Consider the following 20,386-nt stretch of genomic DNA (forward strand, 5'->3'; position numbering starts at 1 on the left):
CAATATGGGCATAACAGACAACGTACAGTCTACTAGCAATTTTACAGTGAATCACTGTTAGAGTCTGTCATCTCAGTATTTTTAACTGAGTTGCATATGATCTAGTTGAACATTTCATGTGTGCCTGTATTTTGCCGCCTGACAACCTGTATAGAAAGCACATCCAGCATGGCATGTGAAATATGCATGCATCCTCCCATGAAAATATTTACAAATACACGATGTTAATAGTGAAAAACTTGAGGAGACCTTCAAAATGGTGGAGGAGTGAGACATGGAGATCACCCTCCTCCCCACAAACACATCAGAAATACATCTACATGTGGAACAACTCCTACAGAACACCTACTGAACGCTGGCAGAAGACCTCACACATCCCAAAAGGCAAGACACCCCCCACATACCTGGCTAGGGCAAAAGAAAAAATAAACAGAGACAAAAGAATAGGGACGGGACCTGCACCTCTGGGAGGCAGCTGTGAAGGAGGAAAGGTTTCCACACACTAGGAAGCCCCTTCGCGGGCAGAGACTGCGGGTGGCGGAGGGGGGAAGCTTCGGAGCCACGGAGGAGAGCGCAGCCACAGGGGTGCGGAGGGCAAAGCGGAGAGACTCCCGCACAGAGAATTGGTGCCGACCAGCACTCACCAGACCGAGAGGCTTGTCTACTCACCTGCCGGGACACGGGTGGGAGCTGGGAGACAAGGCTCGGGCTTCGGAGGTCAAATCCCAGGGAGAGGACTGGGGTTGGCGGCGTAAACACAGTCTGAAGGGGGCTAGTGTGCCACAGCTAGCTGGGAGGGATTCCGGGAAAAAGTCTGGACTTGCCTAAGAGGCAAGAGACCATTGTTTCGGGGTGCACGAGGAGATGGGATTCAGAGCACCACCTAAACGAGCTCCAGAAATGGGCGCGAGCCACGGCTATCAGCGCAGACCCCAGAGACGGGCATGAGATGCAAAGGCTGCTGCTGCCGCCACCAAAAAGCCTGTGTGCAAGCGCAGGTCACTATCCACACCTCCCCTCCCGGGAGCCTGTGCAGCCCACCATTGCCAGGGTCACATGATCCAGGGACAGCTTCCCCAGGAGAACACACAGCGTGCCTCAGGCTGGTGTAAAGTCACGAGGCCTCTGCTGCCACAGGCTCGTCCCACATCCATACCCCTCCCTCCCTACCCCCGGGCAGAGCCCCCTAAGCAGCTGCTCCTTGAACCCCACCCCGTCTGAGCGGAAAAACAGACGCCCTCAGGCGACCTACATGCAGAGGCAGGTCCAAATCCAAAGCTGAACCCAGGGAGCTGTGCAAACAAGAGAAAGGGAAATTTCTCCCAGCAGCCTCGGGAGCAGCGGATTAAATCTCCACAATCAACGTGATGTACCCTGCATCTGTAGAATACCGGAATATACAACGAATCATCCCAAATTGAGGAGGTGGACTTTGGGAGCAACTGTAGACTTGGGGTTTGCTTTCTGCATCTAATTTGTTTTTGGTGTTACGTTTATCTTAGTTTAGTATTTAGAGTTTATTATCATTGGTAGATTTGTTTATTGACTTGGTTGTTCTCTTCCTTTTTAAAAAAAAAGATATATATATATCTTTCCTTTTTCTCTTTTTGTGAGTGTGTATGTGTATGCTTCTTTGAGTGATTTTGTCTGTATAGCTTTGCTTTTACCATTTGTCCTAGGGTTCTGTCTGTCCATTTTTGTTTGTTTGTTTGTTTTTTAGTATAGATTTAGCGCTGGTTATCATTGGTGGATTTGTTTTTTTTGTTGTTGTTTGTTTTGTTTTTTGCGGTACACAGGCCTCTCACTGCTGTGGCCTCTCCCATTGTGGAGCACAGGCTCTGGACGCACAGGCTCAGCGGCCATGGCTCACAGGCCCAGCCGCTCCATGGCATGTGGGATCTTCCCAGACCGGGGCACGAACCCATGTCCCCTGCATCGGCAGGTGGACTCTCGAACACTGTGCCACCAAGGAAGCCCGGTGGATTTGTTTTTTTGGTTTGGTTGCTCTCTTCTTTCTTTCTTTTTTTAAATTACTTTTTGATTTTTTAAAATTTATAATAATTTAAAAAAATTTTATTTTAATGACTTTCTTTTCTTTCTTCCTTCCTTCCTTCCTTTCTTTCTTCCTTCCCCGTCCTCCCTCCCTCTCTTCCTCCCTCCCTCCCTCCCTCTCTCTCTCTCTCTCTTTCTCTCTTTCTTTCTTTTTTCCTCACTTTTCTTCTGACCCATGTGGCTGACAGGGTCTTGGTGCTCTGGCCAGGTGTCAGGCCTCTGCCTCTGAGGTGGGAGAGGCAAGTTCAGGACATTGGTCCACCAGAGACCTCCTGGCTCCATGTAATATCAAACAGCGAAAGCTCTCCCAGAGATCTCCATCTCAATGCTAAGACCCAGATCCACTCAATGACCAGCAAGCTCCACTCCTGGACGCCCCATGCCAAACAACTAGCAAGACAGGAATACAACCCCACCTACTAGCAGAGAGGCTGCCTAAAATCATAATAAGGTCAGAGACACCTCAAAACACACCACTGGAAGCGGTCCTGCCCACCAGAAAGATAGCATCCAGCCTCATCCACCAGAACACAGGCACCAGTCCCCTCTACCCCACCTACTGGCAGAGAGGCTGCCTAAAATCATAATAAGGTCAGAGACACCTCAAAACACACCACCGGAAGTGGTCCTGCCCACCAGAAAGATAGCATCCAGCCTCATCCACCAGAACACAGGCACCAATCCCCTCTACCAGGAAGCTTACAAAACCCACTGAATCAACCTCACCCACTGGGGGCAGAGACCAAAAACAACGGGAAATACGAAACTGCAGCCTGTGAAAAGGAGATCCCAAACACAGTAGGTTAAGCAAAATAAGACAGAGAAACACATAGCAGATGAAGGAGCAAGGCAAAAACCCACCAGACCAAACAAATGAAGAGGAAATAGGAAGCCTACATGAAAAAGAATTCAGAGTAATCATAGTAAAGATGATCCAAAATCTTGGAAATAAAAGGGAGAAAATACAAGAAACGTTTAACAAGGACCTAGAAGAACTAAAGAGCAAACAAACAAGGAAGAACAACACAATAAGTGAAATTAAGAATTCTCTAGAAGGAATCCATAGCAGAATAACTCAGGCAGAAAAACAGATAAGTGACCTGGAAGATAAAATAATGGAAATAACTACCGCAGAGCAGAATAAAGAAAAAAGAATGAAAAGAATTGAGGACAGTCTCAGAGACCTCTGGGACAACATTAAGCACACCAACATGCGAATTATAGGGGTCCCAGAGGAAGAAGAGAAAAGAAAGGGACTGAGAAAATAGTTGAAGAGATTATAGTTGAAAACTTCCCTAATATGGGAAAGGAAATAGGTAATCAAGTCCAGGAAGCACAGAGAATCCCATACAGGATAAATCCAAGGAGAAACATGCCAAGACACATATTAATCAAACTATCAAAAATTAAATACAAAGAAAAAACATTAAAGGCAGCAAGGGAGAAATAACATGCAAGGCAATCCCCTTAAGGTTAAGAGCTGATCTCTCAGCAGAAACTCAGCAAGCCAGAGGGGAGTGGCAAGACACATTTAAAGTGATGAAAGGGAAAAACCGACAATCAAGATTATTCTACCCAGCAAGGATGTCATTCAGATTTGACAGAGAAATTAAAACCTTTACAGACAAGCAATAGCTAAGAGAACTCAGCACCACCAAACCAGCTTTACAATATATGCTAAAGGAACTTCTCTAGGCAGGAAACACAAGAGAAGGAAAAGACCTACAATAACAAACCCAAAACAATTAAGAAAATGGTAATAGGAATATACCTATCGATAACTACCTTAAGTGTAAATGGATTAAATGGTCCAATCAAAAGACACAGACTGGCTGAATGGATACAAAAACAAGATCCGTATATATGCTGTCTAAAAGAGACCCACTTCAGACCTAGGGACACATATAGAAAGTGAGGGGATGGAAAAAGATATTCCATGAAAATGGAAATCAAAAGAAAGCTGGAGTAGCAATTCTCATATCAGACAAAACAGACTTTAAAATAAAGACTATTACAAGAGACAAAGAAGGACACTACATAATGATCAAGGGATCAATCCAAGAAGAAGATATAACAATTGTAAATATTTATGTACCCAACATAGGAGCACCTCGACACATAAGGCAAATGCTAACAGCCATAAAAGGGGAAATTGACAGTCACACAATCATAGTAGGGGATTTTAACACCCCACTTTCACCAATGGACAGATCATGCAAAATGAAAATAAATAAGGAAACACAGCTTTAAATGATACATTAAACAAGATGGACTTAATTGATATTTATTGGACATTCCATTCCAAAACAACAGAATACACTTTCTTCTCAAGTGTGTGTGGAACATTCTCCAGGATACATCATGTCTTGTGTCACAAATCAAGCCTCGGTAAATTTAAGAAAACTGAAATCATATCAAGTACCTTTTCTGACCACAACACTATGAGACTAGATATCAATTACAGGAAAAAAATCTGAAAAAAATACAAACACATGGAGGCTAAACAATAAACTACTGATTAAACAAGAGATCACTGAAGAAATCAAAGAGGAAATCACAAAAACCCTAGAAACAAATGACAAGGAAAACATGACGACCCAAAACCTATGGGATACAGCAAAAGCAGTTCTAAGAGGGACGTCTATAGCAATGCAGTCCTACCTCAAGAAATAAGAAACATCTGAAATAAACAACCTAAACTTACACCTAATGCAATTAAAGAAAGAAGAACAAAAAACCCCAAAGTTAGCAGAAGGAAAGAAATCATAAAGATCAGATCAGAAATAAATGAAAAAGAAATGAAGGAAACGATAGCAAAGATCAATAAAACTAAAAGCTGGTTCTTTGAGAAGATAAACAAAATTGATAAACCATTAGCCAGACTCATCAAGAAAAAAAAGGAAGAAGACTCAAATCAATAGAATTAGAAATGAAAAAGGAGAAGTAACAACTGACACTGCAGAAATACAAAGGATCATGAGAGATTGCTACAAGCACTTCTATGCCAATAAAATGGATAACCTGGAAGAAATGGACAAATTCTTAGAAAAGCACAACCTTCTGAGACTGAAGCAAGAAGAAATAGAAAATATGAACAGACCAATCACAAGCACTGAAATTGAGACTGTGATTAAAAATCTTCCAACAAACAAAAGCCCAGGACCAGATGGCTTCACAGGCGAATTCTATCAAACATTTAGAGAAGAGCTAACACCTATCCTTCTCAAACTCTTCCAAAATATAGCAGAGGGAGGAGCACTCCCAAACTCATTCTACGAGGCCACCATCACCTGATACCAAAACCAGGCAAGGATGTCACAAAGAAAGAAAACTACAGGCCAATATCACTGATGAACATAGATGCAAAAATCCTCAACAAAATACTAGCAAACAGAATCCAACAGCACATTAAAAGGATCCTACAGAAGGGCCTCCCTGGTGGCGCAGTGGTTGAGAGTCCGCCTGCCGATGCAGGGGATACGGGTTCGTGCCCCGGTCTGGGAGGATCCCATATGCCGCGGAGTGGCTGGGCCCGTGAGCCATGGCCGCTGGGCCTGCGCATCCGGAGCCTGTGCTCCGCAATGGGAGGGGCCACAACAGTGAGAGGCCCGCATACCGCAAAAAGAAAAAAAAAAAAAGGATCCTACACCATGACCAAGTGGGGTCTATCCCAGGAATGCAAGGGTTCTTCAATATAATAAATCAATCAATGTGATACACCATATTAAAAATTGAAGGAGAAAAACCATATGATCAACTCAACAGATGCAGAAAAAGCTTTTGACAGAATTCAACACCCATTTATGATAAAAAACCCTCCAGAAAGTAGGGGGAGAGGGAACTTACCTCTACGTTAATAAAGGCCATATATGACAAACTCACAGCCAACATTGTTCTCAAGGTGAAAAACTGAAACCATTTCCTCTAAGACCAGGAACAAGACAAGGTTGTCCATTCTCACCACCATTATTCAACATAGTTTTGGAAATTTTACCCACAGTAATCAGAGAAGTAAAAGAATCCAAATCAGAAAAGAAGAAGTAAAGCTCTCACTGTCACATGACACTGATACTATACATAGAGAATCCTAAAGAAGCTACCAGAAAAGTACTAGGTCTAATCAATGAATTTGGTAAAGTAGCAGGATACAAAATTAAAGCACAGAAATCTCTTGCATTCCTATACACTAATGATGAAAAATCTGAATGAGAAATTAAGGAGACACTCCCATTTACCACTGCAATAGAAAGAATAAAATACCTAGGAATAAACCTACCAAAGGAGACAAAAGACCTGTATGCAGAAAACTATAAGACACTGATGAAAGAAATGAAAGATGATAGAAACAGATGGAAAGATATACCATGTTCTTGGATTGGAAGAATCAACATTGTGAAAATGACTCTACTACCCAAAGCAATCTACAGATTCAATGCGATCCCTATCAAACTACCACTGGCATTTTTCACAGAACTAGAACCAAAAATTTCAGAATTTGTATGGAAACACAAAAGACCCCAAATAGCCAAAGCAATCTTGAGAAGGAAAAATGGATCTGGAGGAATCAGGCTCCCTGAATTCCCACTGTACTACAGAGCTACAGTAATCAAGACAGTATGGTACTGGCACAAAAACAGAAATATAGATCAATGGAACAGGATAGAAAGCCCAGAGATAAACCCATGCACATCTGGTCACCTTATTTGTGCTAAAGGAGACAAGAATATACAATGGAGAAAAGATAGCCTTGTCAATAAGTGGTGCTGAGAAAACTGGACAGCTGAATGTAAAAGAATGAAATTAGAACACTCCCTAACACCTTACACAAAAATAAACTCAAAATGGATTAAAGACCTAAATGTAAGGCCAGACACTATCAAACTCTTAGAGGAAAACATAGGCAGAACACTCTATGACATAAATCACAGTAAGATTCTTTTGGACCCATGTCCTAGAGAAATGGAATTAAAAACAAAAATAAACAAATGGGAACTAATGAAACTTAAAAGCTTTTGCACAGCAAAGGAAACCATAAACAAGACAAAAAGACAACCCTCAGAATGGGAGAAAATATTTGCAAATGAAGCAACTAACAAAGGATTAATCTCCAAAATTTACAAGCAGCGCATGCAGCTCAATATCAATATAACAAACAACGCAATCCAAAAATGGGTGGAAGACCTAAATAGACATATCTCTAAAAAAGATACACAGAATGCCAACAAACACATGAAAGGATGCTCAACATCATTAATCATTAGAGAAATGCAAATCAAAACTACAAAGAGATATCATCTCACACCAGTCAGAATGGCCATCATCAAAAAATCTACAAACAATAAATGCTGGAGAGGGTGTGGAGAAAAGGGAACCCTATTACACTGTTGGTGGGAATGTAAATTGATACAGCCACTATGGAGAACAGTATGGAGGTTCCTTAAAAAACTACAAATAGAACTACCATACGACCCAGCAATTCCACTACTGGGCATATACCCTGAGAAAACCATAATTCAAAAAGAATCATGTACCATGATGTTCACTGCAGCTCTATTTACAATAGCCAGGACATGGAAGCAACCTAAGTGTCCATCAACAGATGAATGGATAAAGAAGATGTGGCACATATATATAATGGAATATTACTCAGCCAAATAAAGAAACGAAACTGAGTTATTTGTAGTGAGTTGGATGGACCTAGAGTCTGTCATACAGAGTGAAATAAGTCAGAAAGAGAAAAACAAATACTGTATGCTAACACATATGTATGGGATCTAAAAAAAAATGTTATGAAAAACCTAGGGGCAGGATAGGAATAAAGACACAGACCTACTAGAGAATGGACTTGAGGACATGCGGATGGGGAAGTGTAAGCTGGGACGAAGTGAGAGAGTGGCATGGACATATATACACTACCAAATGTAAAATAGATAGCTAGTGGGAAGCAGTCACATAGCACAGGGAGATCAGCTCCGTGTTTTGTGACCACCTAGTGGGGTGGGATAGGGAGGGTGGGAGGGAGATGCAATAGGGAGGGGATATGGGGATATATGTATATGTGTAGCTGATTCACTTTGTTATATAGCAGAAACTAACATACCAGTGTAAAGCAATTATATTCCAATAAAGATGTTAGAAAAATAGTGGAAAACTTAAACAAGGATGACACAATTGATTCTGGTCCAATATGCATAGTTAGTATTGAGTTTTTAAACCCATTAAAGGAAAGAGTCTGGAGGAGGAGCTTTAAGAACTAGGGACACTGCATCACCTTTTGTGTTTCTGAAGCTCTTTCTAGGGGAAGAGATGGGGAGAGTTTTCAGTTAGCCACTAGACCATAGCAAAAACCCAAAAAATTCACTGACCTTTTTGTGACTGGGGTAGGAACCATTTTTTTCTTATTTGTTGCTTTAGAAAATGATAAAAAGGACAACGGAGAAAATTCAGATTTGTCTATAAGCACTACAAATTCAATAACAGTAGCACTTAAATAGATCTGAAAAATAACAGTGTATACACATAGATACACCTGCACATGCACACACACACCCATGAGATACTACAGGGTATATATGTGTATGTGTGTGCATATGCATGTGTATATACAAATATATGTATGTGTGTGTATATATGTCTTCATATATATACTTGAATATATACACTCACTGTGTGAAGAAAAGTTATATCTCATCTTCCACATTCTCAAACTCAGTTTTGAGGCATTCTTCTCAACTCATTCCTTACTTGTCCTCCAAAGAGTCTTGGATAACTGCCTTGTTTATGTTCCTTTAAACTTTTTAGTTGGTTGTGCCTTGGCTTTATTTAGCAATGGTGCTTCATTCCTTGAGCATTAGTTGGGATCATTGTTATCAAAAGTGATAGAGCCTTTCCAGTTACACCAGCCAATGGATTTCTTTGCTGTTGTTCTTTTGTTGCTGTTGCTTTGTTTAACCTAGTTTGAAATAGGTTGTAGATATATAACTTTAAGTGATGCTAGATGCAGGTGCTCAAATGATGTTGTCAGGGCTCTGGCTATCTTGACATGTCGGGGGTTCACTCCCCAGTGTATGATTATATCATTCTCAGATAAGTTCGTTCCAGGTGGTGAGAAAGATGGTTGTTAGCATCCCCAGACCCTTATACTAATAGCTCACCATCAAAAAGAACAGGGACATTAGGGCTTCCCTGGTGGTGCAGTGGTTGAGAGTCCGCCTGCCAATGCAGAGGACACGGGTTCGTGCCCCGTCTGGGAAGATCCCACATGCTGCGGAGCGGCTGAGCCTGCGCGTCCAGAGCCTGTGTGCCGCAACGGGAGAGGCCACAACAGTGAGAGGCCTGCGTACCGCAAAAAAAAAAACAAACAAAAAGAACAGGGACATTCTTTCAGTGTCAAGATTTAGAATCTCAGGGAGATTTCTGAATGGCCCTACTAGGTTCACACTGCCAGTCATTGGACTAATCCCTGGATTTGTTTACATTTTGGGTCTAGCCTGGAGACTTGAGGCCAGCTTAGGGCAGGGGGCTAAGTGGGATTCCATGATAAACAGCCCCATCGGAAACACATGTAATGGTTGTGTGTTGGGGGGTGGGGTGGGAAGAGTAGCTTTCACAGAAAAGGGGAATTAGAAGTAGAAACCACCTCTCCAACTTACCTACCCAGGTGCCTTGACTCAGATCACCTCAGATGGTCATCTCTCCTTATTTGACCACATTCAAAACTCTACAACCCTTTACCCTCCACCCAGGTGTCAATTTCTCTTCTTCCTCTCTCCTAAGCATCCTTTAAATTACAGATGACATGGCTCAGGACTTTCCAGGGAAATCAGGAATCAACAAGAGCCCAAGAGACAAAACACTTGCCTGGCCAATAAGCCTTAAAAGAAGCAGTAAAAATGGGCAGATGGTCTCCATTCAAGAGTCTTGGGAAAGCAGCCAGACATTCTGTGCTCACTTAATAAACATGAAACAAATCACACACATCCACAAAATGGATTCTGCTCATGACCACTGGCTGGATCACTGGAAGAAGGAAAACATCCTTTCAATCATGTTTCCTAGCCCAGTCCTCTTTCCATCTTCAAATTGTCTTGCCACTGAATCTAAGCCTTCTCTAGAATGACCTGTGGTGTAGTACATGGTGCCAAAGTTCTAGGATAAGACAGACTTGTGACGATCAGGGCAAGTTCCCTAATCTCTAAACTTGGCTTATCCTTTATCTGTAGTATCGGAATAAGAATATTTATTTCATGGGACAGTTGTGAGGCTTCAATCACTTAACCTCTTTAAGCTTCAATTTCACGATCTGTACAATGGGCATATAGTAATATCTTGTTCATAGGATATGTCAGAGTTGCCTATTCAATATCTGTCCCGCTCTCCTTCCTTAGTGACATAATCCCAGTTTTGGGAGGGATGGCAACATGCATGATTTTTAAAAGACCCAGGCTTCCTTGCAGATAGAAGTGGTAGATGAGATACAAGTGGAAATGGTTAAGAGTGATGTACAGGAATCCTTTTAAAGAGGGCTGATACAGCTGAGAGCTATATTATTTGTCTTATTCCTTCTTTCTATCTGCAATTAGGATGTTATGTCTTCAACTTCAGCAGCTATCTTGGGCCCATGAGGAAAAGACAAAGAGAATTGCTGAGACCTTGGCTCTGACATCCTTGAGTTGCCGAGACAATGCCAACAAACTCTTACTTCTAGATTTCTTGTTATTTGATTTAAAAAAATCCATTTGTGGTTAGTCCTCTGTAGACAGGGTTCTGTTATTGTAGCCAAACGCAACATGCAATTGCACAAGATTTGTTAAGGATTCAAAGAAGTATTGTATAAAGAACTCATTGCAAAAATCTGCAATATTGAATCTAAGACACTTTGATGCTGTTGTTTTTCATTCTTACTAGAAAATGTCAATGGAACATTTTCTCCCAACTGTGTCACAAGTGCCATCTGGCTGACAACAAATGTACACTGAGATTGATTTATGAGGTGCCTGATTTCAGAAATGTTAGGATGGGCAAATTGTCTATCTTAGAATGCGTGAAATAAAATAATAACAAAACCTACCATTTATAGAGCAATTCTTATTCATGAATGTAACAGTGCTGACACATTGCCAGTTACATGGTAGGTGTTCAAAGTGTTTTCTTTCCTTCCATTCTTATCCCTTCTTCTAATGCAAGGGTGAGTCTGTGAAGGAGAAAGCAACTTCCTTCAATAATATGTAAATGATAATAATTTCCAGGTGCACTCAGGAGGTGGCCACAATGAACAGTGCCTTCTCACTTCAAGGAAAACCTCAACATGAATTTTGGGAAAATAATGAGTTTTACAGCAAACTGTCTTTTACAGGGGACATGACAAGGCTGGTCCCTAATTCCAGTTGGCTCTTCAGAGTAGGTCTGATTAATGGGCTGGAATTAGTACTATTGGGACAGACCAGTTCATTGAAATATTCAGAGTCTCCTATCAATGTCACCCTCCACCCAGGCCTGGTGGGGAGGCAGCATCCACCATCAGCGTTTCCATGACAATGAAGTACATTTAGTCAGCAGCACCTCCCAAGTAAATAGTAATCCTTCAGAGAAACAAGAAGGTCATTACAGCAACTTGTCAAATCAATGCAGAGGGTGTCAAGGCCGATTAAGGCATTTTCTCTCGCAGCTGACACAGTGTCAATAGTACTGGGCCATACTGCTCAGGCAGATGATTGAAGTGAAGTGCCCATCAGTCAGGGCGTTGAGGTGGACTAACGATTCCCCACGCTGCCTATTAGAGCTACATGAGGACTCAATCCTGTTTGCTGGCAAAGAGAGAGAGGGAGAGGGAGAGAGAGAGAGAAGGGGAAAAAATAGTAACCTTGTTACTTTGTTTGAAGCTGAATTAAATTGACAAGAGCAGCCAATCTGTACCTAGGGCGATTAACAAAATTAAGGACCACAACAAAGGCACCCAAGGTTTTAACATCTGTGCAAGGGCTCAGGTATGTTTATGATGGAGGAAGCTCTCCTTTGGTATTTAGGTACCATCCAGATATGTATTCTGAGCCAAGCCTCCTCCAAATGAAGCGTGGGTAATCCCATTAACACCCTGCCAAAGCAACATGTAAGGACACAAGGCACTCACTGAATATGCCTCCTCTGCATAAGCCGGGAAGCCCACTCTTCCCACTGGCACTGGTTGATTATTTTAGACTTATGATCTTTTAATATATTTCCCTGGAGAAACATTTTGCCTTATTTTAAATCTTCTAAGACCATGATTCCACAGCAATTTTTTCCCAAACCATCCAATGGTTCAGCAAAATAAGAGAAGTGCCTCATGGCAGAACAGAACTCCAGAGGAAGGAAATGAGCAGTGTGAGATTCTTGGAGAGAAATTACTATTTTTTTCTAACTTACTGGGACATTTTATTCTTGATGCATTAAAGTCATGGGATCTAGTGTGAACAAATTAGAACAGTGATATCAAGGATGAAAATTTTATATATAAAATTACACTTAACATTTGCTAAGTATACTCTTCAGTAACCAAAAACAAGGCTCATCATTTGCTTTTTTTTTTGTAAAGGGCCAGAGAGTAAATATTTTAGGCTTTAAGGACCTTATTATTTCTGTTGCAACTACTGAACTCTACTATTATAGCATAAGAGGAGTCATAAACAATATGTAAATGAGTAGAGGTGGCTGTGTTCCAAGAAAATCTTTATATACAATAACAGGCTGGACCATATTGGCCTGCTGGCTACAGTTTGCAGACCCTTGACCGCAAAGATTGTAGCATTTCCATTTAACCAGCTAATATTAATAGAATGCTTTCTATTCGTGAGGCACAGGACTAGCTGTTAAGGATGGAACAGACATAGTCCCTGCATTTGAAGAACGGGCAGTGTAATGAAGAAGACCGCTAACTGAGTGCATAAATATAATATTGTACATTAGGTGCTGTAGTTTAAAAAACAGAAATGAAAGTGATACATTCTTCCTAGGGCAAAAGAGGTCAGAGAAAATGATAGAAAACAGGAGACATTAGGGCTATACATTTAAGAAGCTCTAGGTGCGTAAGGGTATTACAGATTTAGTGTGGCCAAAGTTTTTTTTGTATGTGTGTGTATATGTGTGTGGGGGGGGGAGGGAGGGAGGGAGATCGGGGGGCAGAGGCAGGAAGCAAACAAGACAAGTGAAATGAGAGGGGAAGAAGACTTTGGGGGACAAAGTAGTTGTAGAAAAGACTGGAAAGGTACCTGGGAACAAGATGAAGGGATCTGTATGGCAAGCTAAGGAATTCAGATTTTTTCATCTATAGGCAATAGAGAGCAATTAATGACGAAGCAGGGGAATAATGTAATCAGATGGCTGTGTGGACACAAGGAAAGTCTACACAGAGACTATTATAATAATTCCAGGCAAAAAGAATAAAATCCTGGATTAGGATTGGTCAGGGAATAGAGAGGAGGACAAAAATATGAGAAATGTTTTTTTTTTTTTTTTTTGCGGTATGCGGGCCTCTCACTGTTGTGGCCTCTCCCGTTGCGGAGCACAGGCTCCGGATGCGCAGGCCCAGCGGCCATGGCTCACGGGCCCAGCTGCTCCGCGGCATATGGGATCCTCCCAGACCGGGGCACGAACCCGTATCCCCTGCATCGGCAGGCGGACTCTCAACCACTGCGCCACCAGGGAGGCCCCGAGAAATGTTTTATAAATAGAATCTATCAAGTGTCTCCTCTTAGGGAAAGGGCCGGTATGGCTGAAGGGTTACCCCAGTATCTGTTCCAAGAAGGTTGGCTTTGGAGGAATGTAGGACCTTGAGGAGAATTTGCACAGGGCCAACTAAGGCAGCACAGCCTAGGCAGAAATGTAGTCTAAGAGCATAGCCACGAATGTCACCATGGAAACAGAGGGACCTGGGGATCAGGTAGGTTTGGGAAGTTGCTCTAGGAATATTTGAGATTAGAGCAGTGGTCCACTTGAACTTGACTGTTCATTGAAATCAACTGAGGAGCCTTAAATATTATCAATGCTTGTCTCACCCCCAAGAGATGCTGATTTATTTGGTCTAGAGTTCCAGCCGGGTATTGAGAACTTTAAATTTTCTCATATGATTCTAATGTGCAACTAACTCTGAGGTGTAGATGTGGGAAGATGAGGATGAGTAAAAAGTTGGGAGGACGAAGGGAGGAAACTATACTGTTTCATATGTCTGTGGCCTCTATGAAAGAAGTAAAAGGTTCCATATGTTGAGAATGAAGGGACAGAAGTGGAGTGCTGGACTTAGGGAAAGAGGCAAAGGGAATGGATGGGAATACAAGAATTAAGAGCACTGAAGATGTTCCCAAAATAATTCCCTTTTTCAACAGAGGGCAACTATTCAGAAATAGGGTAGCTAACTGATTCTCTAGCTGGTGCTGGGGTTGAGATGGAGAATGCAGCAATGTGACCAGGGAGAGAAGGATTGAGGGGGGAGAGGGAGAGGAGGAAGAGGAGGAGGAGGAGAAGAGAAGGAGGAGGAAAAAAAGAAGAAGACATGGTTACATGGGGATGGCTCTGATTAGTAAGTCATGATTTTAGTTTATGATCTTGTAATCTCAAGTCCGCAAAGTATAGCCACAGAGATGACTTACCCAGGTGGAGTGGAAGTGACTATCTTTGGAGTAGAGTTGGTTAAGGAACTATGATGTTTGAATTTGGGGATACGGGATGGCCTAATAGGGTAAAGAACTTGAACTCTAGATTTGTCAAACTTGAATCTTTGACTTACTAGCTGTGTACCTTTGGGCAAGTTATTCAACCCATGGAAGCTTCAACTTCATCTATAAAATGAAGATAACAACACTTATTATAAAACTGCATGAAAAAGTGAGTGGTCAACAATGTCAAAGGCTTCAGGAAAGGTCCACCTAGATAGGAAATAAAGAGAAGCCTGTGCATTGGTCAACAAGGTGATTACTGGTGATGAATCTCAAAAGAGTGGTGAGGGCGGGAGCCATATGCTAATGGGCTGCAAAGGCAAGTCATGAAGTAGAGACTCTTTCAAGAAGTTTGGTGAAGAGAAAGAGATATTTTATAGTAAACTTAGGAAAAGGCATTGCCTGTGGAATACTTAAAGGGTTTTTATGATGATTAAATTAAACAACAAATACAAAGTGTTCAGCCCAGTGGATACACAGTACTCAATAAAAGCTATCTATCATCATTATTACCACAGCTACTAACAATACTACAATTTTGTGGATGATAATGACGGAGTTGGGGGAATAGGTATGTCACATGCTTTAGGGGATTGGTGATTGTGCTGACTAACTGAAAAATTTTATGACCTGTGACCTAAAGTGGTGAAAGATATTTATTTGAAATCAGGGCATTGTAATAGGTATGGTGGGTAAGGTAGATATACAGGTAACAAGTTTTTAGACAGTGATCTGACTATTTTGTTGTCATGTCTGCTGCTAAATTGAGGTTCCATGACAAGTCTATTTATAACTATTTTTAAAACTTGGGGCCATTCTAAACATGTTTGATGAAATCTGTCTTTATATTTGCATCATGTTTCTATGTAACTTATCAGTTTATATTACTGACCTACTCAATCATATACAATAAAATGCCAGGAATGCAGAGAGTAAGAGTGAGAGTGAGAGAATCCATCCACTCACCCCCCCACCCCCCAAGAAAAAGTCTGAATAAGAGAAAGCATCAGAGAAAATCAGAAATGATAGCTTTCATTACTCGTCTTGAGCCCTGCTGGGCACATGTTTCTATCCTATAACTAGGTAATGTACTTCAGCATCTGTGGCAGAAATCACCGCCACAGATGTACTTCTGTATGGAATGGCTGGGATCTAGAAAAGATCCAAAATGACCATTTCTGACAGGGGTTTGGTACAATTAGTAAATAGGGAAAAACATCCTACAACCCACCTTAGGGACAATCATGCAGAAGCCTAGTTATTTCTACAAATAGAGAAGAATCAGCCACCAAAAACAATGAAGGCTCCACAGCCTGGGAAGAAAGGTTTAAGGGAGAACTTGGTTTCACAACATCTGTGAGCCAGACCTATTTCTGAGGCCCTCAGAGCACTGGGAAGAAGAATTATTATAGTGACTTTTAGATGGGAAGACTGGGTCCAGGGGATGGAAGTTTAAGGGAGGGAGATATCCAGTAAACAAACAAACAAACAAAAAAGACATCTGTGTAACCACAGATACAACAACAAAACAAATGAAAAATAGGCTGCTTAGGAAATAGTGATATTTTGTTTACAACTGGAGACGCATAAGATGAGATGAATAACCAATTGCTGAGGACCCTGTGGAGGGGTTTAGGAATGCTACGGGAGATTAGACTCTCATGTTCCCTTCTGATTCTGAGACATTACTTTTGATGTGTGGAAAATACTGGGGTCACAAATAATACTCGCATGCTAGGATGAACTTAACTTTTTCTTAGAGTAAGCCAAGACTGCATTGGTCAAAGTTCTTTCTGGCTAGACAGGCAGTAGGATATTATAAAACTCTGGGAAAAAGTTGTAAAGAGAACATTTTTTTTTAAAGAGGGGCTTCCATTTATACCTGTGGAGACATATCATATTAGAGAACTTAGTACAGACTTTTAAAAGTGTATCTAATTTAATTTTCATTAGAGAACAGTGAGGTAAGTACTATAATCTCTATTTGTTGGATGAAGATATGGAAGGGTTAGAGTAGTTAAATAAGTCATGCATGGTCACACAGTAGAAACCTGTATTTAAAACCACATGTATCTTGTCGTATTATTTGGACTCTTATTGCTACACTCTATTGTTCTCACTTTCTGTTACTGATGAACTGCATGATTTTGGGTATACTACCCATACAGCTTAAAATATTTTTTTAATCTTTGATTTTAAAATTGGTGTGTTGTTCTACAATGACACATTGAGAACTTCTGGAGAGTTGAAAACAATAGCAGCTACCTAGGTCTACATTTTGCATATATCCTGTAAAAATAAGAAAGAACAATAAGACGAACAAATAAAACTATACAAACCCCACAATCTCAGCATAACTAGAACACGGAGAATTACCAAACTTCAAAATAACTGGGGAAATAACAATTATCAAATCCCAGTGATCTGTCACTCGTGCTCCTAACAAAAACTGTTTAAGATGAAAAAGTTTGAAAAAAACTACAAGAAAATGAGAAGATGGAAGCTAAAGGTGGACAAAAATTTCTCAAAACCACAGCCAGAAAGAGAAAGTTCACCTTAGGTATGAAAGTACTAAAAAAAAAAAAAAAAAGTCTATTGACAAATCTGATTATTGATGACAAGAAAGGTGCTTATAAGTACACATGATTTGAAACAGCAGTTTTTGAAAGGCATGGCTTCAGAGACAGGAACAGGCAAAAAGAAAGGGAGACGACCCCCTTGACAATTAAATAGTAAAGGATAAAATAAACAAATTGGAATATTTTAGGGTTCTGCAAGAGAACAAGCAAAAAAAAAACCACACACACACAAAAAAATAGAGGACGTGGGACATCTCCCCCACATCTCCCCCCCTCACTCCCTCTCTCCTCCTCTCCCTCTCCCTATCTCCCTCTCCCCCCCCAACTAAAGAACTGGACTTTAGAATTGGCAGAAAAGGGCAGCATTGAATTAGAAATCTAAATATCATCAAATCTTAAAAAAAAATCAATGGAAAACAAGAGTTATTCAAAATTATAAGAATTAAAAAGCAAGACTTAACATATTTTAGTTGATGTAAATTCTCCCTCAAAAAGTAATCATGAAGTAGAAATAACTTGCAAGACAACATTGCAAAGTTAATTAAATATACATGAGCAAGACTTTGGAAATATGAAAAATCACCTTGAATCAGGAATTCAAAAAGCAAAAACAGAAATATATAAAAAGCAAAAGAAAAAAAGAAAGGATTTCCTTGGTTCAATAAAATAAAAGGATAAAAACAAGCAAAATTATTTCAGAAATTAAGAGTAAATTGTAAGATTCTCAGGGGAAAGTAGATTCAAATGAAAATTTAATAAACACTATTGAATAAAGGTAGGAAATAGCCAAGATAACGGAAATGAGGTAAAGAAAGAAGGAGGAAAGACAGAGAAAAACTGTTAGTAATGGAAAACAGGCAAAGAAGAAATAACATACATATAATTGGAGGCCCAGAACAAGAAAACTAAAATAATTGAGCATATCTAATATTTAAAACTGTAATTCAGTACTATTTCTAGAAACAAACAAACAAAAAACTTGAATCTACATATTGAAAGGGCCCATAACATTATTGGGAAATTAACCATGGATGATCAACACTGAGATAATGATATAAAACTATTATACTTCAAAGATAAAAGAAAAATCCTTGAGCTTCAAGGATACACACACACACACAAACATCCCACACTGATAACACACACATACATCTCACACTGATAACAGAGAATATACCTTTTTCTAAACTACTTGTGAGTCATCATAAAATTGATCCCATATTAAGTTACAAAGAAACTAGTAATAAGTTTCATAAAATAGAAATATAACTAATACTGTCTGATCACTATGCAAAAAAACCAATGAACACTTAGCTATCATTAAGAAAATAAAAAATCCAAAATGCCCTTTCACTTGTAATTGAAAACAATCTCATGTAAAGTACACATTGAAAATACAGAATTTTTAAAAACTAATGGTAATGAAAACACCGATTATCAGAATCTATAAGCAATGACTGTCAGAAACTGCATAGCCATAAATACTCTTATAAATTAAAATGAAACAATCAAAGTAAAAAACTTAAATATTCAGCTCAATAAAAATATAAAAAAGTACAAGAAAATAAACTAAAAGAAAGCACAAGGAAGAAAATAACACAGATCAAAAACAGAAGTTACTAAAGTACGGAATGGCTAAAAGCATGGAGAGAAACCACTCTGTGGCACAGGTGCATGGGGAAGGCTGACAGTTGAAGGTGGAACAGGGGCACTGAGAAGTGCTACCCATGCCAGAGACAACAACCTAAACACAAAGTAATGCTAAAGAATTTAAAGATAAAGTACATTATGGGTAACAATAAAACCCAAACTCAGTTCAAGTCCTAACTAGACTGACTAAACCCCCTTACTAATGGCCCAACAGAAGAAATATGCCTGTTTCTAGGCAAAAATACTATTTACCTCAGCCACAACTGATCTATACACAATGTCTGCCATTCAATCAAAAATGACAAGATGCTAAAAAGCAAAAAAATGCACCCACTGCCAAGAGACAAAGAGATCAGCAGAATCATGCTCAAGGGCAAACCAGATGTTGAAAACATCGGACAGGGAATTAAACATAAATATGATTAACATGCTAAAGGTGCCAGTAAACAGCATTCATAAACAAACAGCATTCATAAACAGGTGGGTACTTTTTGAAGAAATAAAGAAACTATAAGAAAAACCCATAGGTGAATCCTAGAAATAAAAATACGTGGTAACAGATATGAATAGTGCTCAGGATGGGTTCATCAGTAGATTGACACAGCTGAGGAAAGAATCAGTGAACTGGAAGATAGGTCATGAGAAATTACCCAAACTGAAACACAAGGAGAAAAAAGAATGGAAGTGGGGAGACGCAGAACAGAGCAGCTTAGAGCTGCAAGACAATATCAAATGATCTAATGTCAATAATAGAAAAAAGAGACCTAATATATCCAAATTCTGTTTTTTCTAGTTACCTTGATCAAGAAGAAAACATTGGGGACATGTTACAAAGACTCAGAAGTCAATATAAAGAGGCTTCCAATGGTCAAGTCTGGGAAATTTTAAGGAACAAAATAAATAATGACAGTAATCAATTATAAGCCACAGATTAAAATAAGAATTCATGGCTTTATACTCATATATACTGATACTTATATAGATGTACATTTATACATTTATATGCTGATATAAATGAATAAATAAAAGAGCTTTTCATTACAGCATAATTCCAACTAAGGCATATAGAAGAAATTGTGGAAATAGAAAATCATCATTTGAGAAACATCATGGCAAAAATGATTAGTGGATGCTAAAATTTATGGGTGGAAGAAAGATGAGAAACAGGATATTTATATGGTCTCAAAATATCTCCACAAAATATACTTCTTAATGACAAATGGAAAAAATAATAAGCACATTGAAGAAACCTAGCATATGTCCCCTTAACAAAGTGATGTTAACATTATCAGTAATATCACAAATCAACAAGTGTTTCCTGATATGTGTTCAGAGGAGGACATAATATCAAATTTTCAGTATTTCTGCCAAAAAATTAAATCAGATGTAATCATGTAGAGACAGCAGACAAACTCC

Source organism: Mesoplodon bidens (assembly GCF_964165515.1).
Source record: "Mesoplodon bidens genome assembly, chromosome: 1".
Taxonomy (NCBI): domain Eukaryota; kingdom Metazoa; phylum Chordata; class Mammalia; order Artiodactyla; family Ziphiidae; genus Mesoplodon; species Mesoplodon bidens.